The sequence below is a fragment of the Candoia aspera genome, chromosome 18, assembly GCF_035149785.1.
Source record: "Candoia aspera isolate rCanAsp1 chromosome 18, rCanAsp1.hap2, whole genome shotgun sequence".
Classification (NCBI taxonomy): Eukaryota; Metazoa; Chordata; class Lepidosauria; order Squamata; family Boidae; genus Candoia; species Candoia aspera.
Genome location: NC_086170.1, coordinates 4,000,851 through 4,024,966, shown reverse-complemented (window position 1 = coordinate 4,024,966; position 24,116 = coordinate 4,000,851). Strand labels below are relative to the sequence as shown.

Genomic DNA, 24,116 nt, shown 5'->3' with positions numbered 1-24,116 from the left:
TGTTTGTCAGACATGACTGTGGGCTTACAGTTGGTCTCGGAGCAGCTACCAATGGCTGGCGACAGGGATGTTTCCAGAACAAATTTTGCTCGGGAAAAGCGTCCAATGAATTTCTAAAGCGGAGATAAACGGTTTGGATGGGACAAGTGGTGTTTCTTCAGCTTTCTTGGCAAAAAACATTGAGGTCAGAGTTATTCACTGGGAATGTTTTTGTGCAGTTGTCTAGTATGCTGAACCCTAAAGCAGCTTTGGACCATAATTCACTGGTTTGACTTTTAAGGAGACTTCCACTAGTGGGCATATTCAGGGGGTTAGACTTTCGCTGAGGGACAGGATTTACCGTTAATCCAGACCCCACTCTTTATGCCATTTGGCCTCTGGCTGGATTGTATTCTCCACCATTATTGTACAGAGTAAACCTAGATCTCCCTCTGCCCAGACTGTTCCAGTTTCTACTCCATAATTCAGTGACGGAAGATGTGCTCACACGCCAGCGTGGCCATATGCTGCATGGACACACGCCTGAGTTTGCAGGTGTATCTGCAGCAAAACAGGGATGGATTGGGGTTGGTTTGCAACTGCTCCAGAGGCAGGCAAAGGCTCAATTGCAGACTCTGCCCGAGTAAGAATCACATTTGGACGCCACCCTTTGCAACTTTTGGAATGAAGCTGTCAGCCTTGCAAGGTAGTCCAGACCAGAAGCACTCTCAGAAGTACAAGCACTAACTTTATTGTAAGGTGACGTTAACAGAATCTTGCAGGTCTGAAAGTCCATCTCTCCCCCATCACCTTTACAGCCCAAGACACTAGGGAGGGTCCCTCCTGAGATGTTTGCCACGCCCCCATTCCTTCCGCAGGCTCAGCTGCCACTTATCCCACCATTGCCCTGGCTGCGGCTCTTCCCCGTCTCCCAAGGTCATTCCCGCAGACCGTTACAGAAGTTGGTAGAGTGAACAAGACCCCCTCTCCCATTTCCCACGGGGATCCAAATTCCAGAAGACTCCTCCTCTTTTGGTAATGTGACACGGACAGGTTGGCTTTAGGCTGGCTTAGGCTATGACAAGCTTGGTTTAACCATGCTCTGGGTTCCCACAGGGACTCTGTGGATGCTAAAAGATTATCAGAAGTCCAGGAGAAATTAAGAGGCTGCCGTGATCCAGTCTCACTGGGATTGTTTGGCCAGTCCATAAAAATAACTGGAGGGGGGCAGATGCCTTAAGGCCAAACAGAAGTACTGGATTTGGACTTGAACTTTCAGGAACACCCTTTCCTCATAGGAATGCACCTCAATCAAGAGGCATGATCTCGTCTTCCTCGAGTTCCCCAAATTTCCGTCCCTCCCTTGCAAAGCCCATACTTGCTTCAGGTTTCAAGACCCCAATGAGACCTCTCCACGCCGCGGTGGTGAGCGACTCTGTAGCACAGACTGCAAATCTTTCAAAGGATTAGGGTTTAACTTCAAATAGAAGAATGTAAATGTGTCTGGCTCCACAGTGGCTGGAAATTTCTCGCCGGAGCCAAAGTTGGTCCATACTTGGCGAGGACGAGCCGTTTGTCTGCCCACCCCGATTGCATTCCAGTTCTCGGGCTGGAAAATGTTTTAAGATGGGCTGTGCTTGCCCGTGGGTGTCGTACAACAGATCCACAAGCTGCAAAAAACAGGGAGCAAATTTGTTTTTGAAGATCAGGCCTGGAATGGAGTTCCTGTGGAACAGACCGATGCTATGTAGTGACCTAAAGCAACCGGGGCTTTAGAAGATGAGGACGGGTCCAGGGTGGTAGCGTGGTTGTTTAGAAATAAAGAAGATTTAAAGATTTTCCCAAATGTCTAATGCCTCAACTCCTCAGGGCCGTTCCTGACAGCGCTTGTCAGCCGCCAGCTAAGCAGGGACACAGCCTGCAGCACGGACAGCTGCCAGAGCCGTCCCCTTCGTATCTCCCCCAATGCTCCGCAAAGTGGATTGCTGGCCATGGCCTGTATCGAAATCAGGGGAAGGGAAATAGGACAGACTGTAGTCTAAGCATCAGCACCTGCAGGTGTGAGAACACAGTACATGGCAAATTGGACTAACTGAGGAGTTCCTATTTGCAGGCCCAGTTCACACATTGCCTGAAGCCATAATGCGGTTTTGGCTTAACGTGCTGTGCAATCCTGGCCATCAGTGTTTTCAAGGCAGCGTTTATGGCTTGGCACATTGCAATATGTAGCAGGTGGATGGGGGAAGAAGATCCCATTACGTTGGCTTTTCAGGAGAGGGGACACCCAGGCGTTTGCCCTGGTTGTTACAAGCAACCAAGGTCACCCTTCTGTTTTAACTGGCGAGTCTGTGAAGCTTGGGGCCACCATGAACAATCAACTATCTCATAACTGTGCCCATCCTTGACAGGATTCCAGATTGAACTAGCATCCTGGGACTGTCTGCGAGTTTTTGAAGGGGTCCACTTGCCAGCATTGAAGGGGTGGGGAGAAATCCATGCAGCTTCCCCCCTCAACCCAATGTCTGGATGCAAGCCGGCTCCAAATTCTGGATGTCAGTCTCAGTTTAGGTCACAGCTGGACGGCTTTACAAGAGGCTGCGCAGAAACCACGGAGCAAACCAGCTGAGACGGAGGCTTTGCAAAGCAACTGGCGGGGCATTGTGCCAGTCTCCACTTTGGGGATCTGGCTGAACAAGACTACCTGGACTGCTCCAGCTAAACACATTTTTTGCTGCAATTAATCAGTTACAAATAATACTGTGTGTCCTTGTGGCAAACCAAGTTCAGGTCATGTGGTTTTGAAATCAAGGCAAAAGAGGAACAAAGATCCATCTAATCCAGCTTCCTGTTTCCCACAGCAGCCAGCCAAATTATTTTAGAAAGCTTGCAAGCTGGGCTTTCCCTGGTCGTTTCTCCCTGACATCTGAGAGAGAGAGACAGACAACTTCTGAAGCTGGAGGTTCAGTTTAGAAGAGGATTGGAGAAGCTTGAAGTATTGAACAAAAACTCCCAGAATCCCCCATTGTTTGTGATGCTTGGGGTTCTTGGAAATTGATTATGGCAATATTGAAAGGGCCTCTTAGGTTTGAACAGAAGACAGCAAGGTGTCTCAAGGAAGCTCACGATTAATTTAACTATCCTTGTTCTCTCTAACACCCTCCATCCTGGTTTGCATCCAGCATCCCTAAGCACAGATTCTATTAACTATATTATGGAGTACAAACTGGGAACGACCCAGGATGTTTTTCATGGACTTGAAGGGACTGATGTGATCTACCAGCACTTCCATTCATCCTTAGTCTATTCTTGTGCCCTTCAGGACAGTGTAACAGGTAGAAAAAGTGTTTTCCTCTTGTCCCTTATCCTTTCTTTTTACTTTTTTTTAAAATTAAAACTCTTCAGTGTTATTTTTTTCTTTTAAGTCCAATTCTCTCTGTACCTTTTAGGAAGAAAATGAACCAAGCCGTACATTAAACCTTGCAGCTTAAAATACAATGGTGGTTCAGTTAGCATCAGCAGACTTTCTGCTGCCCGTGGCCTCCCCTTTCCGCAATCATTCAGACTCCTTTTCAATGGGAGAAAGGGATTGGTAACATCAGCAACCAGCTCCCAAGGAGAAACTGCCTACGATGTGATTAGGTTGATAACCTTGGAGAACCTCAAAGAGAGAAGCACGGCATTTGCACCGTTGCCAAGCCTCAGCAGCATTTCCCAACCTTGGACATTCAGTCACTGATCTTCTTGCATCTGCAAGTATCTTCTTCCAAGCCATCTGTTCACAGCGTTCTCAAGGCCAACCTCTGATATCGCTAATTTCCCAGGGAAGCTGAGAGCAGAGTGCAGACCTTTTAATAAGGTCAGGTTCTGGCTCGGTTCCTCCCCAACAGACTCCTCCAGATTCTTTTGATTCATGCTGAATGAAGAAAAGGGCCATTCACGTTCTTCAACCTGGTGCCCGTGTTATGGCTTTCAAGCTAATGGGTTGGGCCAGAGTCAGGCAGCTTGGGACACTCCACTGCTCGACCAATTAGAACTCCCTAAGAAGCATGTAGTGAGGGATGTTGGGAAATGTAGTTTGGCAACATCTGGAATATCACAGTTGCTTATTCTGGCTTGGGATGGAGTTTAGAAGAACGGTGGGTGCTCGGGACACTTGGTGAAGGTCTGACCTATCCCCTTGCCGATCAGAGGAAGATCTCCAGGGCTAAATAGAGGGAAAGAAAGCCGTTGATCCAAACAGTAGAAGCATGCGTCATTCTAAGACTTTCTCCCATTAATGAGGTCAGCAAACACTGTCTTTCTATGTCAAACATTCAGACTAGGCATGCCAGTCATTTTGGTCTTCTGACAGCTCTTCCAGTAGGTTTCAAATAAAGCACCATTTCCTGGCAGTGGTTCAGACTGAAAGCCGTTTTCTTTAAGATAAAACATGTGGTCACCCTAGGCGAATAACAGCGGTGAACTGCATCCTTCCCATCCTGATTAGACGCGGGACCAGAAAGATGTGAGACCAGCTCAGCTTCTGGCTTAGCATCAGCCAGGGAGGACAGTGGAAGAGTTACCATTTGTTCCTGTGCTGAATTATAAATAGGATAGGGAAGAGACATCTAGACCATACAGGACTGGGAGGTGAGTTTATTTAATATTGCAGATATACATGCCGGAGAAACTGTGCTTTTTTTTTTTTTCAGCGCAGTAATGGACAGAGCAAGTGTGTGGTCCAGCGCAAGAGAAGAGCTATCTGCAAAAGGTCAGGCATTTAAAAGGACCCCATGTACTTGCTTTGCAAGAAGGGGGCAATGGGTATGGCCCTTGATACTTCCCCAGATGCTGCCCAATTGTCATGTTTAATGGGGCAGGAAGGGGAAAATTGGAGAAAGGTGCTATCAGGAATGGGGAATCCTTGGATGGCAAAGCAATGAGGCAAGTGAGTGAGGCCATCTTGAGCATGTGTGCAGGACTGGAATTTTCCATATTTTTCCCCTTTCCTTTGGGGATTCATTTGTGTTATTTTTAAAAAAACAAGGCAAAGTCTCCTTTGAGTTGAATTAAATTCCTTGTGCCTTCATGGATGCATTTCTGTCGTTTTTCTGGCGACAAAGATGTAGTTTGGCAGTGCCATCTTCTGGGGTGTCTTTTCAACTTCCCACCCTTGAATGTGCAGCTTGAGGATTTCCTAGTGGTCTCCCATCCAAGTACTAACCATGTCCGACCTTATTTAGCTTTCTTGAGATCAGTCAAAGGTGGCTAGGGGCGGCTGCCCTCTTGCTGGACAAACAGAAAATTCCCTTGACTCCTGGTGTTTCCTTGGACAGATCCATGCCATTTTCTCGGTAACAATATGGAGGTGGATTTCCTAGTTGCCTCCCACCCAACTCAGCTTAGCTTTTGAGCAGAGACAAGGTGAAATTCCCAGGAATCCAAGGGGTGTGAGGTAACCTTTAAGGCTGCTGCTTTCGTGCATTTCCCACCTCAGTAGAGGAAAAAACAATCCTGGGCCCTTTCTGGAATCGTGGGTTCTGTCCAGAGTGGTCTCAAGATCCAACGCAGCTCCAGGGCATGTGGTTTCCCATCCTTATGCTACATAATTGTATTGTTTCCTTCTTCAGCACTTTGGAGCAAAAACTGTGGTCGCTGGGAGGAGAGCCCACCCTGTTAAGTTTTGATTTTCCCCCAAGGCCTTTAATTCTGACTCACGCAATCCTTTTCATTGTCCATGAATAGGGTCATGAGATTGGTGTTGGAATGTTTTTGGGACTAGCCAGATTCAATAAGCTGGGAGTATGCTCTTGAGCACAGAATCTTCCTGCTCTGTAGCTCAGTCTCTGTTTCTACAGGCCTCCTTGACTTTTCCCATTTTTCTCCTTTTTCCACCATATGTCTGAGATCAATGGCAAAAGAACGGAGTCTTTAGGAGGCTCACCCCCTCCCCAAAGCCGAGAGCGAATGAATCCACATTAAACAGGATTAAGAGTGTGTTGAGATAGTGTCATACTTGGCTCCCTCCCAAGAGACTTGGCTCCGTGAGTGCTGAAGTCAAGCTGCCAGTTGAAAAAAACGATAGCCTGGAATTTTGCTATATTTTCTTTGTAAAATAAACACATCGTCTTGCGCATGGCCTTCCTTTCATCTCAGCAGATCATCACGTCTAGCGTTTGGGGGAGAGTGAGTTACAATGCTGGAGGAACGTCCTTGGGTTTGGATTACAGAGATGACAGCCTGGTCTGGGTTTCCTAATTTCTAAATCCTGAGCCTTCATAAAGGTGGCTTTCCAAACTGACCATGGATCAGGTCAAAGGCCACCGTAGTCCAAGTGGGGCTTCTCACAATTGGCAACCAGTGGCTTCCACTGAGTAAGCCCTAAATTGCTCTTACAGCCGTTATATATGATGATTCTACTGAGCTACAAATCAAAACCGCCCAAGTGCCATCTAACCCAGGATCCTATATCCAGCAAGCATAGCTGATGCTCTTAGGAATGAATGATCTCTGCTACCTCTTGTGGTAAACTGTATTACTGCAGCCTTCCCAGAACTGGATTGACTCCACCCGATCCAGATTAAATATGGGATCCTTCATCACTTTGGCAGCTCAGTCTCTGGCTTGCTCCAGGTTGCTATCAATGGCCTGGCCTTGCTACCAGATAGCCCAGAATGAAAAGGCATTCCTGGATGCTACTATTCAGAGATACATTGTCTCTGGCCACTAATTCCTCATGTCCCCTAGTTGCTGACAGAATCCGTAAAGCTGGTTTAGGTGCCCACATCAAGTGTTATTTTGGAAAGCAAGAAAAAGTCTTGAGGATTCTGTTGATTTTTGCTCAGACGTTTGGGGGGAGGGGCTGAATTCTGAAGCCATCGTAACGTATTTGAAGGAAAAGCTAATTCAAAGACACCAGTCCTCTGGGTCCACACATGATGATTTCTTCAGAAATTACTGGCTTGTATAACAACACACTGACATTGGGCCTAGCGGAGCTAAACATTCCAAAGTCCAGCTGTGTGCGGGTACCTTTTCTGGATCCAGATGAAGATTTAATTGACTGAGGTATCATTTATTCTTTATTCCCTAGTAATCTGAAGGTTATGCAAAAGTGCCTAGATAAATGTTAAGCAGCCTAGACCAGAAGCCACTGCTGACACTCTGCCTTCTCGCTGCCATCTTTAACTGGCCAAGCCTGCCATCCCACAGTGTTTTTGGAAAGAAGCCCCGCTAGAAGACTCTTTCGGTTCCAGAAAGGAAAGGCATCTTTTGCTTAAGAGTGTCATCTTCTTGGGAAGAGGTTGGCACAAACATTTGCTGGAAGAAACCTGAGGAGGAACACCTCCATATTTTATATACCCCACGGAAAGACCCACCCTCTTCCTGCATCACCACCGCTGCGCCCCAAACAGTAGCTCGCTACATGGAAAGTTGGCGCCAGACACACAGCATGGAGTGTGAAGACGATGAGGAGATAGAGATGGGCAAACCCTCAAGGCATTCACTATTTGGTTGCCAAGAACAGCTGTGGCGTCTGACAACCCGAGAGTGGTGTCTCTTGGCAGATGAAGTCCCCAAGGGGCTGCTGTTTAGCGACTGTCTTGGACACCTTGGCAGAAAGAGAGTAAACTGGACCCCCTGCCTCAGCTTCTTAACCTTGCTGCCAAGGCCCTCTTGGGAAGGAGACACGAGCATGGCTGGCATTTACAGAGCACTGTGCGCGAACATTTCCAAAGGGGAGGGCATTTTCGACCAAGGAAGAGGACAAAGTACTGCCGTCGCAACCCTTCTGCCTTTTCTGTTTTCGTTGCTGTGGATTAGCAATCCATTTCTAACCACGCAAACTCTGCCCTAGCCAAGATTCTCTGGCAAAGATCCACTGGCTACGTTTCTCACAAAATGCTAGGTTAGGGTTCATCCTGGTTTGTTTTTTGTGGCTCCTGGTCCTGTGCTGAACCCAGCTCATTTGGTCTGGCTTGGATTCAATGTGTTGTGCAGAGTCAGAAAGTCGGTCCGTTTGGGAACCACTTTCCGCGTGTGGAGTTCTTCCCAGCCCTACTCAGAAATGAGTGCGTTCTTCAGCATGGAAAGCAGGCACTGAAACTCTGTCTCGTTCGTGTCCACAGAAGCCTTTCAGACAGAAGTTTGGGCTCTCGACAGCTCTTATTTATGAGAACTCGGATTCCACGGGTCGGTCCAGCCTGGGCTACGTTGGCAGCGTTTTGCTTCGTTTACATTAAGATCACTTGAAAGTGTATAATAATACTGTGAGTTTATGTTGCGTTTTTCAATCACAACAATGCATAGAGACTTGGTGGAGCCACAGTGCTCTTTGTAGATCAGGGTGAAACGAGAGAGATATTATGGGGAGCCCACCAGCTTCTCGGTTGATAACTCATTTGTTCATGCTTGAGAGGAAATTTGGATGGGTGACTTGCAAACCAGAGGGCTCGTTAATCAGGCCTGTCAAGAAGAGCAGGCAGAGCAGTGGTTCATCACCATCAGACCAAGGCTAGGCAGCCTTCCAGCATGCAGGGTTTTTTTATAGCCACAGGCCGCCTTTGCCTAACTCCATTTCTACATTAACTCAACTTCTGGCTTTACAGAGTAACCTGAATGTCAACAGGCTGGGTTTGTGGGAATGTGGCTGATAGGTCTTTAATTGTTTAGGCTCGTTTTGTGAACTCAGAATTTCCTTAAAAGCCTGAATCCAGGGACTTGGTCTGTAGTCATGTGACGTAGCTCACCTAGCTTTCCTCCCTTCCCACCAGCAGACTCCCATCTATGCACCAGCAGCACACGGTCCACTCAGTTAAGCATCCCAGACATTGTTACAGAGGGTGAGAAATGATGATTTCCCCTTTCTCCTTTAATGAAGGGGGGGGGGGGAGCTGCACGGTGATACAATTGGAATTGGTGCCACGACGGACAGTTAGGAGGCTTCCTTTAAATTCTCCACAACTTGGCTTTGAGAGTCCTTCCGAGGAACATAAAGGCTGGTAAAGATTTGGAAGGGTATTGGATCAACCTCTGCCTCTACTAGGAGCTGTCCGAGATCCTGCAACAACCCAGAATCTGGCCGTTCCAGGTAAGTCCCATCCTTGTTGAACACCAGGAGGAGACACCACCTTCCGTTACAAAGCGGAGGATAGCACTGTGTTCAGCAAGGGAACTCGGTCTGGCCATCCCTTGCAAAGTCAGAGACCTCACTTAGCCTGCCTCCGCTGAGAAAGACATGATTTTACTGCAGAGAGAACAGGTGCAGAGATGCAGGTATACTGGGTTGCAAGAAAAGCCTCCCCAGGAGGAACAGACCTACTCAAGGGAAAGACTTTGCTCCTGGGTAGCCTTTCTGTGAAGTTCGTTTTCATCAACAGCAGCTGGGGCTGGGTGGAAGTATAAAACCTTTCAGTTGGAAACAGCTTATTTCGGGAGCTTTCTCTGTAACATTCTTCTTGCTATGATTCCCCACATCCTGTCTCTTTGTGTCAGGTTGTCTCATACACAGTGCTGCCTGGTGCTAACTTCGGTCTTGTTCTAGCTGCTGCTCTGTTGCCCTAAGACAGTATTTCTTCTGGGATATAAACTTTTCCCATCCTGAAGTCCCCTATAATACAGCAATGCTGATACAAGGTATCGGAAAAGAACCTGTGTGGGTCCGCTAGTTCCTCATTATTTTGAAATGGTGTGGAAAATAGTTCTGGGGCATTCTTTCTACACACTGCTTCCAAATCAATTTGTTCCACTCTGAATCTACAGGGCAAAAAGTTGTTTTCCAGACTACAGTGAGACCTCTGCCTGTTATGTCAGCAGTGGGAAGCATAACCACTGAGCTACATATAGTCCTTAGTTGTATTTGACACCTCCCTCTGCCTAATTTCAAAAGCCTTCTGCGAAAGATCAGTTTGGATCTGACAAAAACGATCCCTTGGTTCCTGGAAAACTGCTGAACGTGCGAAGGCAGGCAGAGGGGAAAGTAGAGTTGAAGCCTAACCAACCTTGAGGGCAGGATCAACTCACGCCTATGAACTAGACTGCAAACGTGAGCAAAAAAAAACAGGCGAACAAAGGGCCATCTCAGCTTTGGATGCTGTTTAAGGTTACTGCAGCTCTGCCAAGCCCCTTTCCCCTGGGGCAACACCCTTGTCCAGAATCAAAATCAGACCAGGCCATTAGCAATACAAGGGCCTGCTAGCTGACTTGCTTCCCTGGGGGGTGGGGGGGGGGGCGAGGGGCCTCTGTGGTCAGAGCAGTCATGATGGCCTGCGGGAGTTGCGTCTAAGTAGCTGAGAATGAGCTGTGTTTCTCCTTCAGTGGCTCATTAAGTCTGGAACAAGCCCCTCTTCTCTGTTGCTTTTGGGAAGTGGCTCTGTGGCAGTCCAGCAGCTTACAGCCATGTTTGTCTGTTCGCCACAGCTTGAGAGCAGGGTGGGGAGGGGGGGAGTGCAGGGAAAGTGCTTGAACTGGTTACTACTTACTTTAATTGCTTGGAGTACTAAGATTGGCCATAGATGTTGAGGTAGAAGAAGAGCTTAGGGCAGAAGACGGGCAAAATCAAGTGTGTGGAAATCTTTTATTTTGGAATCAATTACTGAAGAAGGTAGTGAGTTCCCCTTTACTGGGTTAATGGATTTTTTAATTTGGATCCCTACTCTACCCAGGTTGGGCCTGATGGCCTCAACAATGGCTCTTGATGCTGTGAAAAAATCTGTCCCACGAACTGTGACAAAGCAAGACTCATGTCAATATTAAGTTGCTTCAGCAAGTGGGCTTTTTTTGAGACTGAGATGTATTCTTGCCGTTTCCCTCCAGTAACACACTCCTTGGGGCCACCCCTGGCCCTGGGGCTGATATCAGGGGGAGAAAACTGGTGCCAGTTCCAGACATTGCTAAACTACACTTCCCAGCATCCCTGGGAAGAGGGATTTGTTAAATCCCTGAAATACCTGTTCTTAAAGTTATGACCAGGAAGGTGGGGGAAAAAATAACCAACAGGAATTTGAAAAAAAGGCTACTAGTTGTCAATTGAGTTAAGAAAAGGATATGACAAATCCTTTTGTTCCTTCTGCCACAGCCTGATGGAACCATGGCAGGTTGGGGGTCCCCAAAAATCTGCTGACTAGGAGATACAATCTTGACACATCTTTGCTCCGCTTGAAGTGTCTTCTCTGAAACTTGGTGAAGAGAGACAAGGGTGGGAACGGGATGAGATGGAGACTGCGACGTGGGGACAGACGTTTGGTGCCACAACAGATATCCATCCTTGAGTTGAGCCAGTAGGTATCTTGCTTCGCTGCTCTTTCAGCCGGCTCGGCTCCAATCATCAAGGTGTCCCGTCTCTCTGTCTGCCGGGGAGGGGGGCAGGATGAGTAATGTTTACACAAATTAATTTAATCCCTGCTGCTCTGGAGATGTCATCGGGCCAACTGGAATGCAAGATGCTGCCATGAATAATGAGGGTCTTGAAGTTTGTGAAAAGAGGATGACAAGAACGAAAGCCCCTTCTCTTTCCCCTGGTGAAGGCATACAAATGCTTTCTTCTATCAGAAGATGCATTCCCAATGCAACGAGGTGTCAGTTCTCCCCATTTTTTCTCTGATTTTTAAATTTTTTACTAGTGAATATAAATCCAAAACAAATGTTTGGGGGCATTTTTAATTAAAATCAGCACCTGCAGCAAGTTGGCCGAGAAATCTGATCTGCCTCAGCTTTCACGTTGGTCTGGATGCCGTTCCTCCATTGCTCCTGTAAGGTCTAACCTGGGATAAGGTGGCTTCCACCTCCCCATGAGGGACAGCATTTTCGGCTGTTGGTGGAATCAGAGCACCTTGAAGAGTGCTAAAGATCTTGCCAGCCACCTCATACCCAGTCAGTTAAACTGGCAACAGTTGGAGCTGCAGATCTAAATACAGTGAGAAACAGGACCTTCAGGTGCTGGGAAAGGGCTGCTGAAGAACATGTGGCGAGCAGGGTCTTTGGATATGTGGGAATATGGCCCTGATTAGCCCAAAGTGCCTTGCTGCTCCTCCTGGTGTGCACAGATGTCTGTGACAGAGCATGAATAGATGGCAGGCATCTAGCCCAGCAGGCCCATTTTCTAACCCAATTCCCCGTTTCCAAAATTGGGATCCTTCGCTGCCATGTCCTCATGGCCGTCATGTCCAAAATCTCATCTGATGAGCAGAGGGTGGTTGTTCAGTTCAAGGGCGGCTTCAATTCTCATCAGAGGCACCTGCGTGAAGGCACGCACGTCCATCTGGAAGGATTCCTTCCAACCAGAAGTGTGATGTGAGGGATCACGCCTGGTGGCAACATGTGGATCCAGCCCAAGTTGGTGGCTGCAACTGGTGAGGGCTTTACTTGGGATGATAAAACCTCCAGAGATTGACAGAGGAGGTGACTGGTCTCCTTGTTGGTCTTCCCCAACAAAGCAGCTTTGAATAGCCTCCCGTGGGGTAAAGCTCCCCCCCCCTGCTTGAACCCAAACATGCGACATGTGCCCCTCTGCAAACAGACTTGTGCTTTCCTGTTATTCAATTATTCTTGGCAGCTCAAATGTTTCTCCTCATTAATCGTCTCAGTCAGCTAAGAAAGATCAACACTCGCTCTGACGTTTTCACCCACCAAGGAGGGATTTGAGCAAGTGAGGAGGAGGAGAGGATCAAGCTTACTATCGGCTGGAAACTTAAACCCCAAGAGTTCAGTTTCTGTTTTTGTCTGTTTGGGCATCTCAGCCATCTCCCCGCCCCCAATTATGTGATCACTGATGGCAAAACATCACCTTCCACCTACTCACAAATATAGGCAGGACCTTGGTGCGCTTACTGTCTAGTCTGGTGGAGGCCTTGTGCAGAAAAAGTCACCTGCCACCCAACATTCTTTTTAACTGGAAATGATGGGGATCGAACCGAAGGCACCCTGCATGGGCTCTAATCACTGAGCTATGATCTGTCTCTTGGGATGAATCAGCTCCCTCTGCTAGAGTTTGCATCAAGAGTAGAAAGCCTATGGTCTTTAGATATTGCTGAACTGTAACTCTAGCTTCCCTGACATTGGCCATAACCGATGGGTTTGCTATTCAACGTCAGCTGGAGAGCTGAATCCTTGGTTTCAGTTGTTCAGTGTGCAGGGACAGGCTTCCGAGCCTTGAATTTTACACAGGTCCACTCTAGATTATGAAAGCCACTTAAAGATTTCTTGGGTGACAAAACCATTATGCATGGCTCTAGGCCAGTGTTTCTCAACCTTGGCAGCCTGAAGATGTGTGGACTTCAACTCTCAGAATTCCCCAGCCAGCATGGCTAGCTGGGGAATTCTGGGAGTTGAAGTCCACACACCTTCAAGCCGCCAAGGTTGAGAAACAGTGCTCTAGGCTGTGGCCACTGATAATCATCTCACTTACTGGCAGGTCCAAGGCAACATCATGTTTGGGGGCAGCTATCATTGCTCCATCATCCTCAAGACCTGCTATCTTATTTGGGATAAGCGGCTCAATCCAGCCGGCATTTTAATTTCCCAGGATCATTCCAAGGCTCTCTGAGGCTCAACCCAGCTGTCCAAACTGTTTGGGTCTCCTTTGTTTCACGCTAAGCCAGGTATGCCCATTATCAGAGGAAGGGCTCGCCAGAAGACACTTCGTCTACAACATCTGCCCTTCTTGGAGTCCACCAGCTCGGCAGCCCAGATTTTGTGTAAGGAAAGTTATTTGGGTGGGAGGATGGACTCTTTGTGAGATTGTTAAGTCTTCCATGGGGATGATAAAAATCTCCCAGTTCTGTTTTGCTCCTTTTCTTGCTTTTTTTCACCTTTTCTTTCTTTCTGCGTTTTCTTCTATGTAGGTTTGCAGATTAGTTAAGAAAAAAAAATAGGCAGGCTCCTCTAATCTGTGTGTTTTTTACACAGGCGCTCCCCTTATGTGTGCAAAATTGCCCACGTTTGTTGAATCGCAAGCTACATCCCAGCATTCAGAGGAGTTATTGATGTTCCATTTTGCATACATGTTTGGGAAATGGAAGTTGAGTTTCTCTGTGTTCAGCTGTGAACTAAATGAAGTTCATTTGCTCAAACAGACCAGTAATGACAGAAAGGTCAGGCAAGGTACCCCATGCCACATGGGGCCAGCACCTTATCTCACTCTTGTCCTGCATCGCCAGACCTGCATTAGCTAACTCTTTGGCGACATGTGATGGCATCACGCGAAGTCAATGGTTTACTCTCCAAACCTGCCTACATTTTCAGGACTGTAAACGCTAAATTGGCCCCACTGTCCTTTTTTTTGCTTTTTGCATGGAGAATTCCCCAATTACTAAGCAAACAAGTGTAAATTCAGCAGCCCTGCTTTGCTAGGGGTGAGATCATCTCTTCCTCCCGTGGGCTCTTCACAACCCCTATGTTCTGTGCCCGTCTTCAGCTGTGGTGGGCTTGCTGTCAGACATGTACTCATCTTACACGTTTTCTAGTTGGTCAGCCAGTAATGGCTTTGCCAAGAGTTTCTAGACCTATCTACTATATGAGCTTTTGAAAAAGCAGCTCTGTAATTGAAGGTGAAAACGCTGGCCTGTGGCAATGACACACATAAGGCCATGCGGCTCAAATTCCAGCAGGAACCTTGGCCGCAGCACTGCAGTAACCTCCACTGTTGGTGTTTGCCTTGTCCTGCCCCACTTGAAATATTATTTTCCTGTCTGGTGCTCCTAATATTACTAATGGATCTCACGCAGTCCTGAAGTTACACTGCGGCTGAGGGCATGGTGGGAAATATTTGAAGTGCAGCAGGACCCTGACTCCCAGGGCCATTCAGAGCACGGTTTGGAATGCTGGAGGCAGTGGACAAGCAAAGGGCACCTGGCCCAGAGATTTCCCTAAGTAGGACTGAACCACATAGAACACTGGTGCAGCGATGCAATAGGGCTGGTTCATCTTAAGCCACAGGTTGAATTGGTTGGGTTCGCGCTGAAGCACAGTAGCCACAGTTTATAATCCACAAGGGCTAGGTTTACTTGTTACACTGAGCTGACCGGAAACAAACCGTGTCACCGTTTAACTCAGCCCTGCATGCAAAACTCATCTCTTCCTGCAGGAGAATGCATTTTGCTTTCCATGTGTTTATAAATGTCTATGCTCATTTAGAAGTGAATAAATGATATGGATATGAATGCGTACCTATTCTGCTCTGTTCTGTTCTGTTTTCTAGGGGCTTCCAATGCCATTGGTCTCCCTTTTGTGAATGTCTCCTCTCGGCCCCTCTGTGTTTGGCAGCAACTTCAAGAGACCTGTTGCCACTGCCCCCGCCCCCTTTCCTCTGGAAGCATCCGGGTAAGAAAACACTTGTGAAAGGCAGCCAGATCCCTGAGGGAAGAACAGTGAGAGATGCACAAAAGTCGCTCTTGCATTTGTGCAAACCCCAAACCAGCCGACAATCGTTCCAGGAAATTTTGTTTTTGTTCACCGGATAACTTAATTAGCCACGGAAGAAGCCCTAATTACCCCTCTTTAAAAAAAGGCCCAAGAAACATCACCCACAGCCGAATTCTTGTCTGTTATTTCTGAAATAAACAGGGAGGGTGTATGTATGTATGTATGTGAAGGCCAGAGTGGTCCCAGCACTCAGGGCTGTGACTCCTAAGCTGGGAGGGGGGCTCCAGCAGATGCCAGGAACAGCATCAGCGCTCTCTGTCCAGAAGAGAGCAGTGCTGGGAACAGCTGAGATCCTGCGCAAGACTTTCAAACTCCCAGGCCTCTGGTGGAGGACCTGAAGTTGAAGAAGGCACATACCGCCCGTAGGGGTGAGAAGAGACTGTTTTTTTAATATATATATAGCGTGCGGGGGAGGGGGGGAAGGGTTACAAAAATTAGGCCAAACAGTCTCAGAAGGAGAATGACAAAACTCATTATGTGTTCATTATGTTTCTGTTCTCTCTCCCCCATAATTTCTATGAAACATTTCCCAGGAGGGCTAATGCTCCAGATTAGAGCAAGGATACACTTGCAGGCCAGTTTTGGAGGCCAAGCTGGATCAGGGGGAAAAAAAAAATACAAAGGTGCATTTATTTGTGCATTTCGACAGTGGAGTGGAAATCCTAGGCCAGTCAAGCACAGTGAAACTCCAAGTCAGGTTCAGACGGTTAGCGAATTGGAGTTTTCCCACCCCGTTCTTGCCAAACTGGCTGGGGTAGGAGTGACATCTCTACACGCATCTTTGGCTAACTAGTGGCTTCTTCCTACTGAGTTTGTGAAACAAGCGAACAAAAAAAACAGTTTAGAAATGGCCCAGTTTAGAAATGGCCATGTTCATCTCCCACAATGGCTTTAATACTGAATTTGCCATTCAACCATGGCAAATCTGCTCTTTGGGGGGAGAGTCTCCTTTGGGGAGATTGCAAATGGCACCCCCTTTGATATGGGGCTAAACCAGCCCCAGAGAAACAAACTTAACTGTTGGCAAGAGAAAGGAGAGTCTACTTGGGGCACACTCCCCATGAGCTTTGGACTTTCTGTGTGTAAGGATCTCCTCATGTTTAGGTACCTTGCACTGGCTACCAAGAGATTTCCAGATGCAATTTAAAAGTGTTGGGTCTAAGCTTTTTCTATTGGCTTGGTGCCAAGGTACCTGCGGGACTGTTTGAACCAGAATTGCAACTCAAGAAAAGCTGTTTACAGTTCCTTCAGAGGGCTTTTAAAATAATTAAGACAGTGCTGAAGAACTGTTTGTGCACTCTAGTTTTAAGTGAATTTAAATCTTCCTTATAATTTTTATTACTTTTTCATCATTGGACTACGGAGGGATTTTTTTCCCCCCTTGCATTAGTGGAGCGGTTTAAAAATCTAACAAATGGATATCTCTCTGATGGCATTGAGACGTGAGGGGTCTGAAACGTTTCTAGGTCTAGATTGGCTGGAAAACCTCATCACAAGCTTTCTCTTTGCAAGCTCTGCCCAATCAGATCTCAGTTTCTCGCTGGCTTTGCAACTTGTATCTTTTTTTTTTTTAAGTAAGGTGGGACAAAGAAACTGAAGTAAGCATAAGGAAGGATGCTGCGTGCAGCCAGCCGAGTCTACCTCAATTCTGTTCCAAAGAATTTTGGTGCATGTGGGGGATCCCCTCTGCTTTAGACTGGCACCTGATATTTATCATCTACTTCAGCCTCTCCTATTTTGTTTGCAGAGCACTAGAAGGCTTCACTTGATACCGCTTTTTCACTGTAACTTTTTAAAGAAAAAAACATGGCTCCCAGCTAGATTGCTCAGTCCTGTGATAAAGCTATGACAAAAGAGGAAAGGCACTTACCTCCAAATATAGCAACAGGTGCATGTCCACAATGGCCAGGCTAAAAGTTACTGGCCAGTTCATCACTGAATCCTGGCTTGGTCTGGAAAAGATCATGGCACAGGTCCCGCTTCCAAATTAACTGGGGTTCTCAGAACGTTTTGCCATGACTCTTGCAGTCTGCAGCCTAAACAAGGGGTAAATATTTAGAGCCATTTCAAAACAACAACAGCAGAAACAGACCCCCAGGCTTCCGCTTGGGTTGAGAACCAAATAAACAGGGGCAGCCTTAGGTGGCTCTTAAGGCTTGGAAGAGGGATCCAGTCCATCCGCCAAGCCCCTTAGTCCAGCCTCTCTCCTGCATGCTTCCCACACTGAGCACTCCGCAGCCAAGGAAACCCCTGTTTGCAGGTGCGTTATTACACACCTTCTCCCACCATTCCCATCACAACTACCATCCTCTTCAAACAGAAGTCAGCAACTAGATATCCTGAGACCACATCCAGCCCCTGGGTGTATTGTCCAGCCAGCCCTTTGACCAGTCAAGAGTGATCTGTCTATACTAATAGGTATACATTTGTGATAAGTTCTAGCTATGTTCCTATGCCTCATTTGATGTTCCTTCCAAGCATCTTCTATGTCCCAAGCCAGTGTTGTTTGCTAAGTGGTGGAAGCTCTTTTCTAAAGCTACCAAGGACCTAACCCTAAACCATAGCTTAGCATGATATGTAAACCTCAGGCCAGCCTTCCAAATGTTCTATATAGCCTTCCCCCATGAACCACGCAGAAATACAGAATTATGAGCCTGTTAGGTTAGGTTGCGGTATATTGTCTGGCCCATCTGGGTGGCTGGTTTGCAACGGGGTGGAGCAACCAGCTAGGCAATTCATAAGCTGTGTGTGTTATGTGAAAACAGCTAAAACAAACCCTCTGGGGTCAGATGAAAAGCTCATCTAGTCTACCCTTCAACTCCCAAACAGAAGGTCTCTAAAATGCCCCCATTTCTGCTGTTGTTTCTACAAACCCCTTCTAACAGAGGAGCTGATATATAGTCAGCAGAACTGGTAGTCAGAATGGGATTCTGCATCCCATCATCTGTTGCTGTCTGATTGGTGATGGTGGGGGTTGAACCCGGCCTCAGTTATGACCGTTGTCCAAGATGCATGCAACGCAGTCCTAACCGTGCTCTGATTTTCTTCTTCAAGCACTCAGTGTTCAAGCCCTCGAGCTCCCCCTCTTGTTCAGAGCGAGTCTGATGCGACCAGCCCTGTTTTGAATTTTACATCATTTTGAAAATGGAAAGCGAGGTATTCTGACTACTCTCCGTTAAGGTGAGGGAGCTTGGATTCGGGGTGGGAATCAACGTGGTGGAAAAAAGTGGAGTCAGAATAAACTAGGGCTGAAGATGATCTGGACATGCCCCGTTCCTGCAGAATGTTTTTACGCTGCTCCCCCAAGCCTGTATCATGGAAACATCTGTATCATAGGAGAGAGGGCCCATCTCATGGGGCCGAATGGCACCCGATTGTCTATCACTGGAAACATGACATTACTGTTATATCATCCAGCCTCCTGGCCTCTTACAAAACTTTCAAGCTAAGAGCACAACCTCTTTTTTCTACTTTACCTCTGGCCAGTATTAGCTGAGGGTGAACGCTCAAGGTAACGTCTCCTGGAGGAATCCCAGATAGGTGGAGATGAAGAAACTGTTAAACTCTAATAACGAACTTGTTTTCCACAGGGTGGGAGAATGCTGATGTAATCAAAACAGGAGGAGGTATCCAGAGATGCCCACTGACAACAGGATAAAAACGTGGGGGGAAAAGTGTCAAATTTGGAAGGAGGACAGGGAGTGACCTCGTCTGTGAATGTTCTCAAATTTTCAAATCGTATGTTCTAACTTAGCTATATAGCTAGGCGAGTGTAGATGTTGGCATCAGGCCCCCTCTCGGTCCAGTACCAACAGCCTTCTGACAGTGGTTACTGGTCAGCTACTGTTTTTCTTCTTTTGTGCATCATGGCTCGTTCCAAGTGTGGAAAAAAGGGATGCACGATGAAGGGGGAACACAAAAAGACAGGACAATCTGATGGAGGAAAATACTATGACCAGACTGAGGGTCACTTCCCTACTGTTTCCTCTCTCTTGCTTGTTCTTATTCTCTTCTCTGTGGCTTCTGAGTAACATGCCAGTCCTGGTTAAGCCAGAGCTGAAGTTCAAATGTCCCAATTCTCAGCCTGATGTTGCAGGAGGCAGGGTGAAACGTTTACCGATGCGAGACATCGGCCAAATTATCTGGCAGATGGGGAAGCTGGAGCTGCGCAGAATTTGTCTTCTCATTTTCTTCCTCCCACCACCACCCCTCAAAACACAGTTCCATTTTTTTTAAGCGGGTTGCATTGGTAGTCAGTACTCCACCCGACAAAAACCTCCCAGTGACCCAACATCCAGGTATTTTGGAGGAAAAAAAAATAAAAATAGCTGGCAGGATTTCTGACAGCAGGGAAGCTGCTAAAAATGGAAGAGTTCTCCCACTCCCACTGCCTCCACCTTTTCCAAAAAGGTTTCCGTGTTTTTCTTTTCCCAGAAATAGATCAACAAGAGGGGAGAGGTTAGAACTAATACCTGCAGTTAGTAAATACATCCAGGACCGAAATCCCAGCATAGGTGAAGCCAGAGCCAACTCAAATGATGGAAGCATTCCACAATCCCACAACAAACTGCGGTCTAGGGAACATTTTGGCCTACAATCTCAGTCGCTAACCACGCAAGGCAATAATTCACAGATTTGTAGATGCCCTAGTACAGTATCTCTTTGGCGGAAGGCAAAATAAAGGCGACCCTAAAATCAACGGGGAACTTAATCTTGGGCAGACAATATTTGTCTTTTGTTTACTCCTCGGGGTTTGTTTTTAGAGCAGTTAATCCATTTGGGTGAAGCAATCTTTCAAATTTGGTTTGCCAATTTTTTTTTTAAATTGCACAAATATCTTCTCCAAGAAGGTCTGTTTTATGCTCATTTTTCTCTAATTCCCGAAGGTTTTGCAGGCCACTTCCTGTACAATGGTATTTTGTGCACTTGTTCCTGCATTCAGTTTTCTGAACTCACTTACCCAATGTGTTGCGAACCGAATGGCCAGATTTAGGTAAAAAGTGGGTTTTGCTATTATGTGTGGTGGTTTTCCAGTACATTTGGATGGAATGAATTTCTCATAGACTTCTCTGTAAGCTCACAGTTTGGTTAAGCAAAGGGGGCAGAGGAGAAGAAACCACCCATCTGAAAACCACATTTCCACAATGATAAATTTTGTTGAAAGCTGGTGGAGGTGATTGGGGGAGGCAAATCTCCCTGAAAAACAACCCGGATGGACGTCACTGATTTCCTTTGTTTTCAAGTCTCTGTTACAGCCCATTTAGCTGACAAAAGACAAGAAAATCGCTCTTTGATGGCTATAAGGAAATAAAAAGCCAGAGGCCAAAAGATGAAAGAGAAGGCATAAACAAACTCTGATTACATGGAAGTGGGGGATGTTAATGTATTTACTTAGAGAGAAAGGTCGGTGAATCACAAATTGGCTTCAATCAGCAGAGAATGAGCGTGGCCAGAAGGAGTTCTTAGAGTGGGAACGCTGGCATCCACAGCGGGGCCGATCACCTCAAAAGCTCACTCAAGGCTGAATGACTGAATATAAGGTTGGGATTGGGATAACTGAAGACCCTGGAGTCTAACCCATTAAAGAGCCGATGCCCAGTTTCAATGTGCTTTGAGGGCCCTCATTTTCCAGAAAGTGGGGCATGCTCCAGATGTACATTTAGTGGGATTGCAACAGATCTTAGCAATCTTGGGGGACCCAACTTTTCAAAACATAGACTGTATAAACCCACTGCTGCATCTTGGCTGCATCTTGGCTGGGTTTGTGCCAGGCTAAACTGAAAACCCATGGCTGGGTTTGTACCATGCGACGCCAAAAACCGTGGTTCGCCAACCAGAGGGGCTGCATTCACAAACCAAACAGCCACCAAGGAGCAAACCACACATTTACGGCTGAATATCTGGTGCAAACCCATGCAAGTCAAACGCTTGGGAGTCAGTGGAAAAATGGAAGGAAATAATGACATCCGTCCTTCCTTCCTGACTTACCTGGACATCTCTGCTGCTTTCCCAAATCATGCACAAAAACGTGTGAAACCTAAGGGGGAAAAAAGCAGAAATGGGTGTTTGGGGGGACATCTTTGGCAAGGAGTACAATTAATCTGAAGGCAAAGCAAGTGTTAGGGTGTCTTTCGAATGCTCCTACCTGCCATGATGATGCCCATGCGTAGGACAAGCACAGGCTGTTCTCGCAGGGGGGTGGATTTGGAATCAAGGGAGAGATGAAATAAATGTCCATGGTGACCTCTCTGGATTTTCCTTTGTATACAGTTTAAAGAGTTTGGAAGCAGGCTGGAACCAATGAGGACTCAAAAGCAAGAATGTGCTTTTCTTAAGGTCTGATTTAAGACCTAGGACCCACTGACTGAATTTTCACTGATTATCCTGAGCCTTTCAACGGGGGTCTAGTAGGCAGAATGTGGCCAATAACCAAGCCTGAGAGTTGGAACGCAGGAGGCAGACTTAGCCCAGCGTCTTCATCTATGACTGAGGCCTTAATGAGATGTTCTAGCTGGCAGAGAATGAATGAGGCCTTGAGACTGTCCACAGCCCAATAGGCCACACAGACCAGCTGCAGCCTGGGACCTAGCTGAAAGAATGAAAGGATGGCTGAGGCCTAGTCGGCAGGCCTGAAGCCTAGTTTGCTGAGAGACCTGACTGAGGCCGAGTCGGCAGGCCTGAAGCCTGGTGGGCTGAGAGATGTGACTGAGGCCTAGTTGCCAGGCCTGAAGCCTAGTGAGCTGAGAGACACAACTGAAGCCTAGTTGCCAGGCCTGAAGCCCGGTGGGCTAAAAGATACCACTGAGGCCTAGTCGGCAGGCCTGAAGCCTGGTGGGCTAAAAGATACCACTGAGGCCTAGTCGGCAGGCCTGAAGCCTGGTGGGCTAAGACACAACTGAGGCCTAATCGGCAGGCCTGAAGCCTGGTGGGCTAAAAGATACCACTGAGGCCTAGTCGGCAGGCCTGAAGCCTGGTGGGCTAAGACACAACTGAGGGCTAGTCGGCAGGCCTGAAGCCTGGTGGGCTAAAAGATACCATTGAGGCCTAGTCAGCAGGCCTGAAGCCTGGTGGGCTAAGACACAACTGAGGCCTAGTTGGCAGGCCTGAAGCCTGGTGGACTAAAAGATACCACTGAGGCCTAGTCGGCAGGCCTGAAGCCTGGTGGGCTAAAAGATACCACTGAGGCCTAGTCGGCAGGCCTGAAGCCTGGTGGGCTAAAAGATACCACTGAGGCCTAGTCGGCAGGCCTGAAGCCTGGTGGGCTAAAAGATACCACTGAGGCCTAGTCGGCAGGCCTGAAGCCTGGTGGGCTAAAAGATACCATTGAGGCCTAGTCGGCAGGCCTGAAGCCTGGTGGGCTAAGACACAACTGAGGCCTAGTCGGCAGGTCTGAAGCCTGGTGGGCTAAAAGATACCACTGAGGGCTAGTCGGCAGGCCTGAAGCCTGGTGGGCTAAGACACAACTGAGGGCTAGTCGGCAGGCCTGAAGCCTGGTGGGCTAAAAGATACCATTGAGGCCTAGTCAGCAGGCCTGAAGCCTGGTGGGCTAAGACACAACTGAGGCCTAGTCGGCAGGTCTGAAGCCTGGTGGGCTAAAAGAGACCACTGAGGCCTAGTCGGCAGGCCTGAAGCCTGGTGGGCTAAAAGATACCACTGAGGCCTAGTCAGCAGGCCTGAAGCCTGGTGGGCTAAGACACAACTGAGGCCTAGTCGGCAGGCCTGAAGCCTGGTGGGCTAAAAGATACCATTGAGGCCTAGTCAGCAGGCCTGAAGCCTGGTGGGCTAAGACACAACTGAGGCCTAGTCGGCAGGCCTGAAGCCTGGTGGGCTAAAAGATACCACTGAGGCCTAGTCGGCAGGCCTGAAGCCTGGTGGGCTAAAAGATACCACTGAGGCCTAGTCGGCAGGCCTGAAGCCTGGTGGGCTAAAAGATACCACTGAGGCCTAGTCAGCAGGCCTGAAGCCTGGTGGGCTAAGACACAACTGAGGCCTAGTTGACAGGCCTGAAGCCTGATGGGCTAAAAGATACCACTGAGGCCTAGTCGGCAGGCCTGAAGCCTGGTGGGCTAAAAGATACCACTGAGGCCTAGTCGGCAGGCCTGAAGCCTGCTGGGCTGAGAAACTGAGGCCTATCTGGCAGGCCTGCCATTATGGAGAACCAGAGAGACCTCCTCGAGGAAGGAACGCGATCCTGAGCCGACCTGATCTGAGGGCGGGGAAAGAAGAGGGCGCGAGGAAGCCACTCCAAGCAGCCCTGCCTTCGGTCACTCGAGCCAATCGTGACAGAGTCCCAGGATTCCTTGCGGGGTCTGCCCCGGCCTATTTGGAAGGGCTGACAACTGAGGCCTGGGGGCTAAGAGGCCCTGCTGGGGCCTAGCCGACCCGCTTCCCCCTCGGAGCCCTGGCCGGCCCTTGTGCCCCCCCCCCGCGAAGCCCCCGTCTCTTCCCTAGATTTACGGGTCTTGACTGAAGACCTGACAACCGACGGACCCCGGCGCGCTTTTAACTTAGCAGCGGTCCCGGGATCTCAAGAAAAGCGTGCCTTCCTTTCCTCCTCTTGTCCTTCCTTTTCCAGAACTACCTCCGAAGTGTCTTATTTCTCAGGAAGAAGAATTGCCCACGCCACGACTCGGTTGAAGTTTTCCATTCAGCAAGTCCCCGAACTTTCCCCCCATCCCGGCTCACCCTGGCGGGCCATTTCCACTTGGAAAAGGGCTGCCCCACCTGGCAGGGCGGGT

At 48.0% G+C, this 24,116-nt stretch overlaps 1 long non-coding RNA gene across 2 annotated transcripts in view; it reads right to left on the bottom strand.

Annotated features, from left to right (window-relative positions):
* Window positions 1-21,417, bottom strand: part of LOC134507081 (uncharacterized) — a 55,479-nt gene extending 34,062 nt beyond the window's left edge. For both annotated transcript variants that reach the window (XR_010068866.1, XR_010068867.1), the window contains exons 1-2: window positions 21,367-21,417; window positions 17,249-17,414 (exon numbers count right to left, since the gene is read on the bottom strand). This is a non-coding gene — a long non-coding RNA (uncharacterized LOC134507081). The remainder of the gene's footprint in view (window positions 1-17,248; window positions 17,415-21,366) is intronic.
* Between the last annotated feature and the right edge of the window lie 2,699 nt (window positions 21,418-24,116).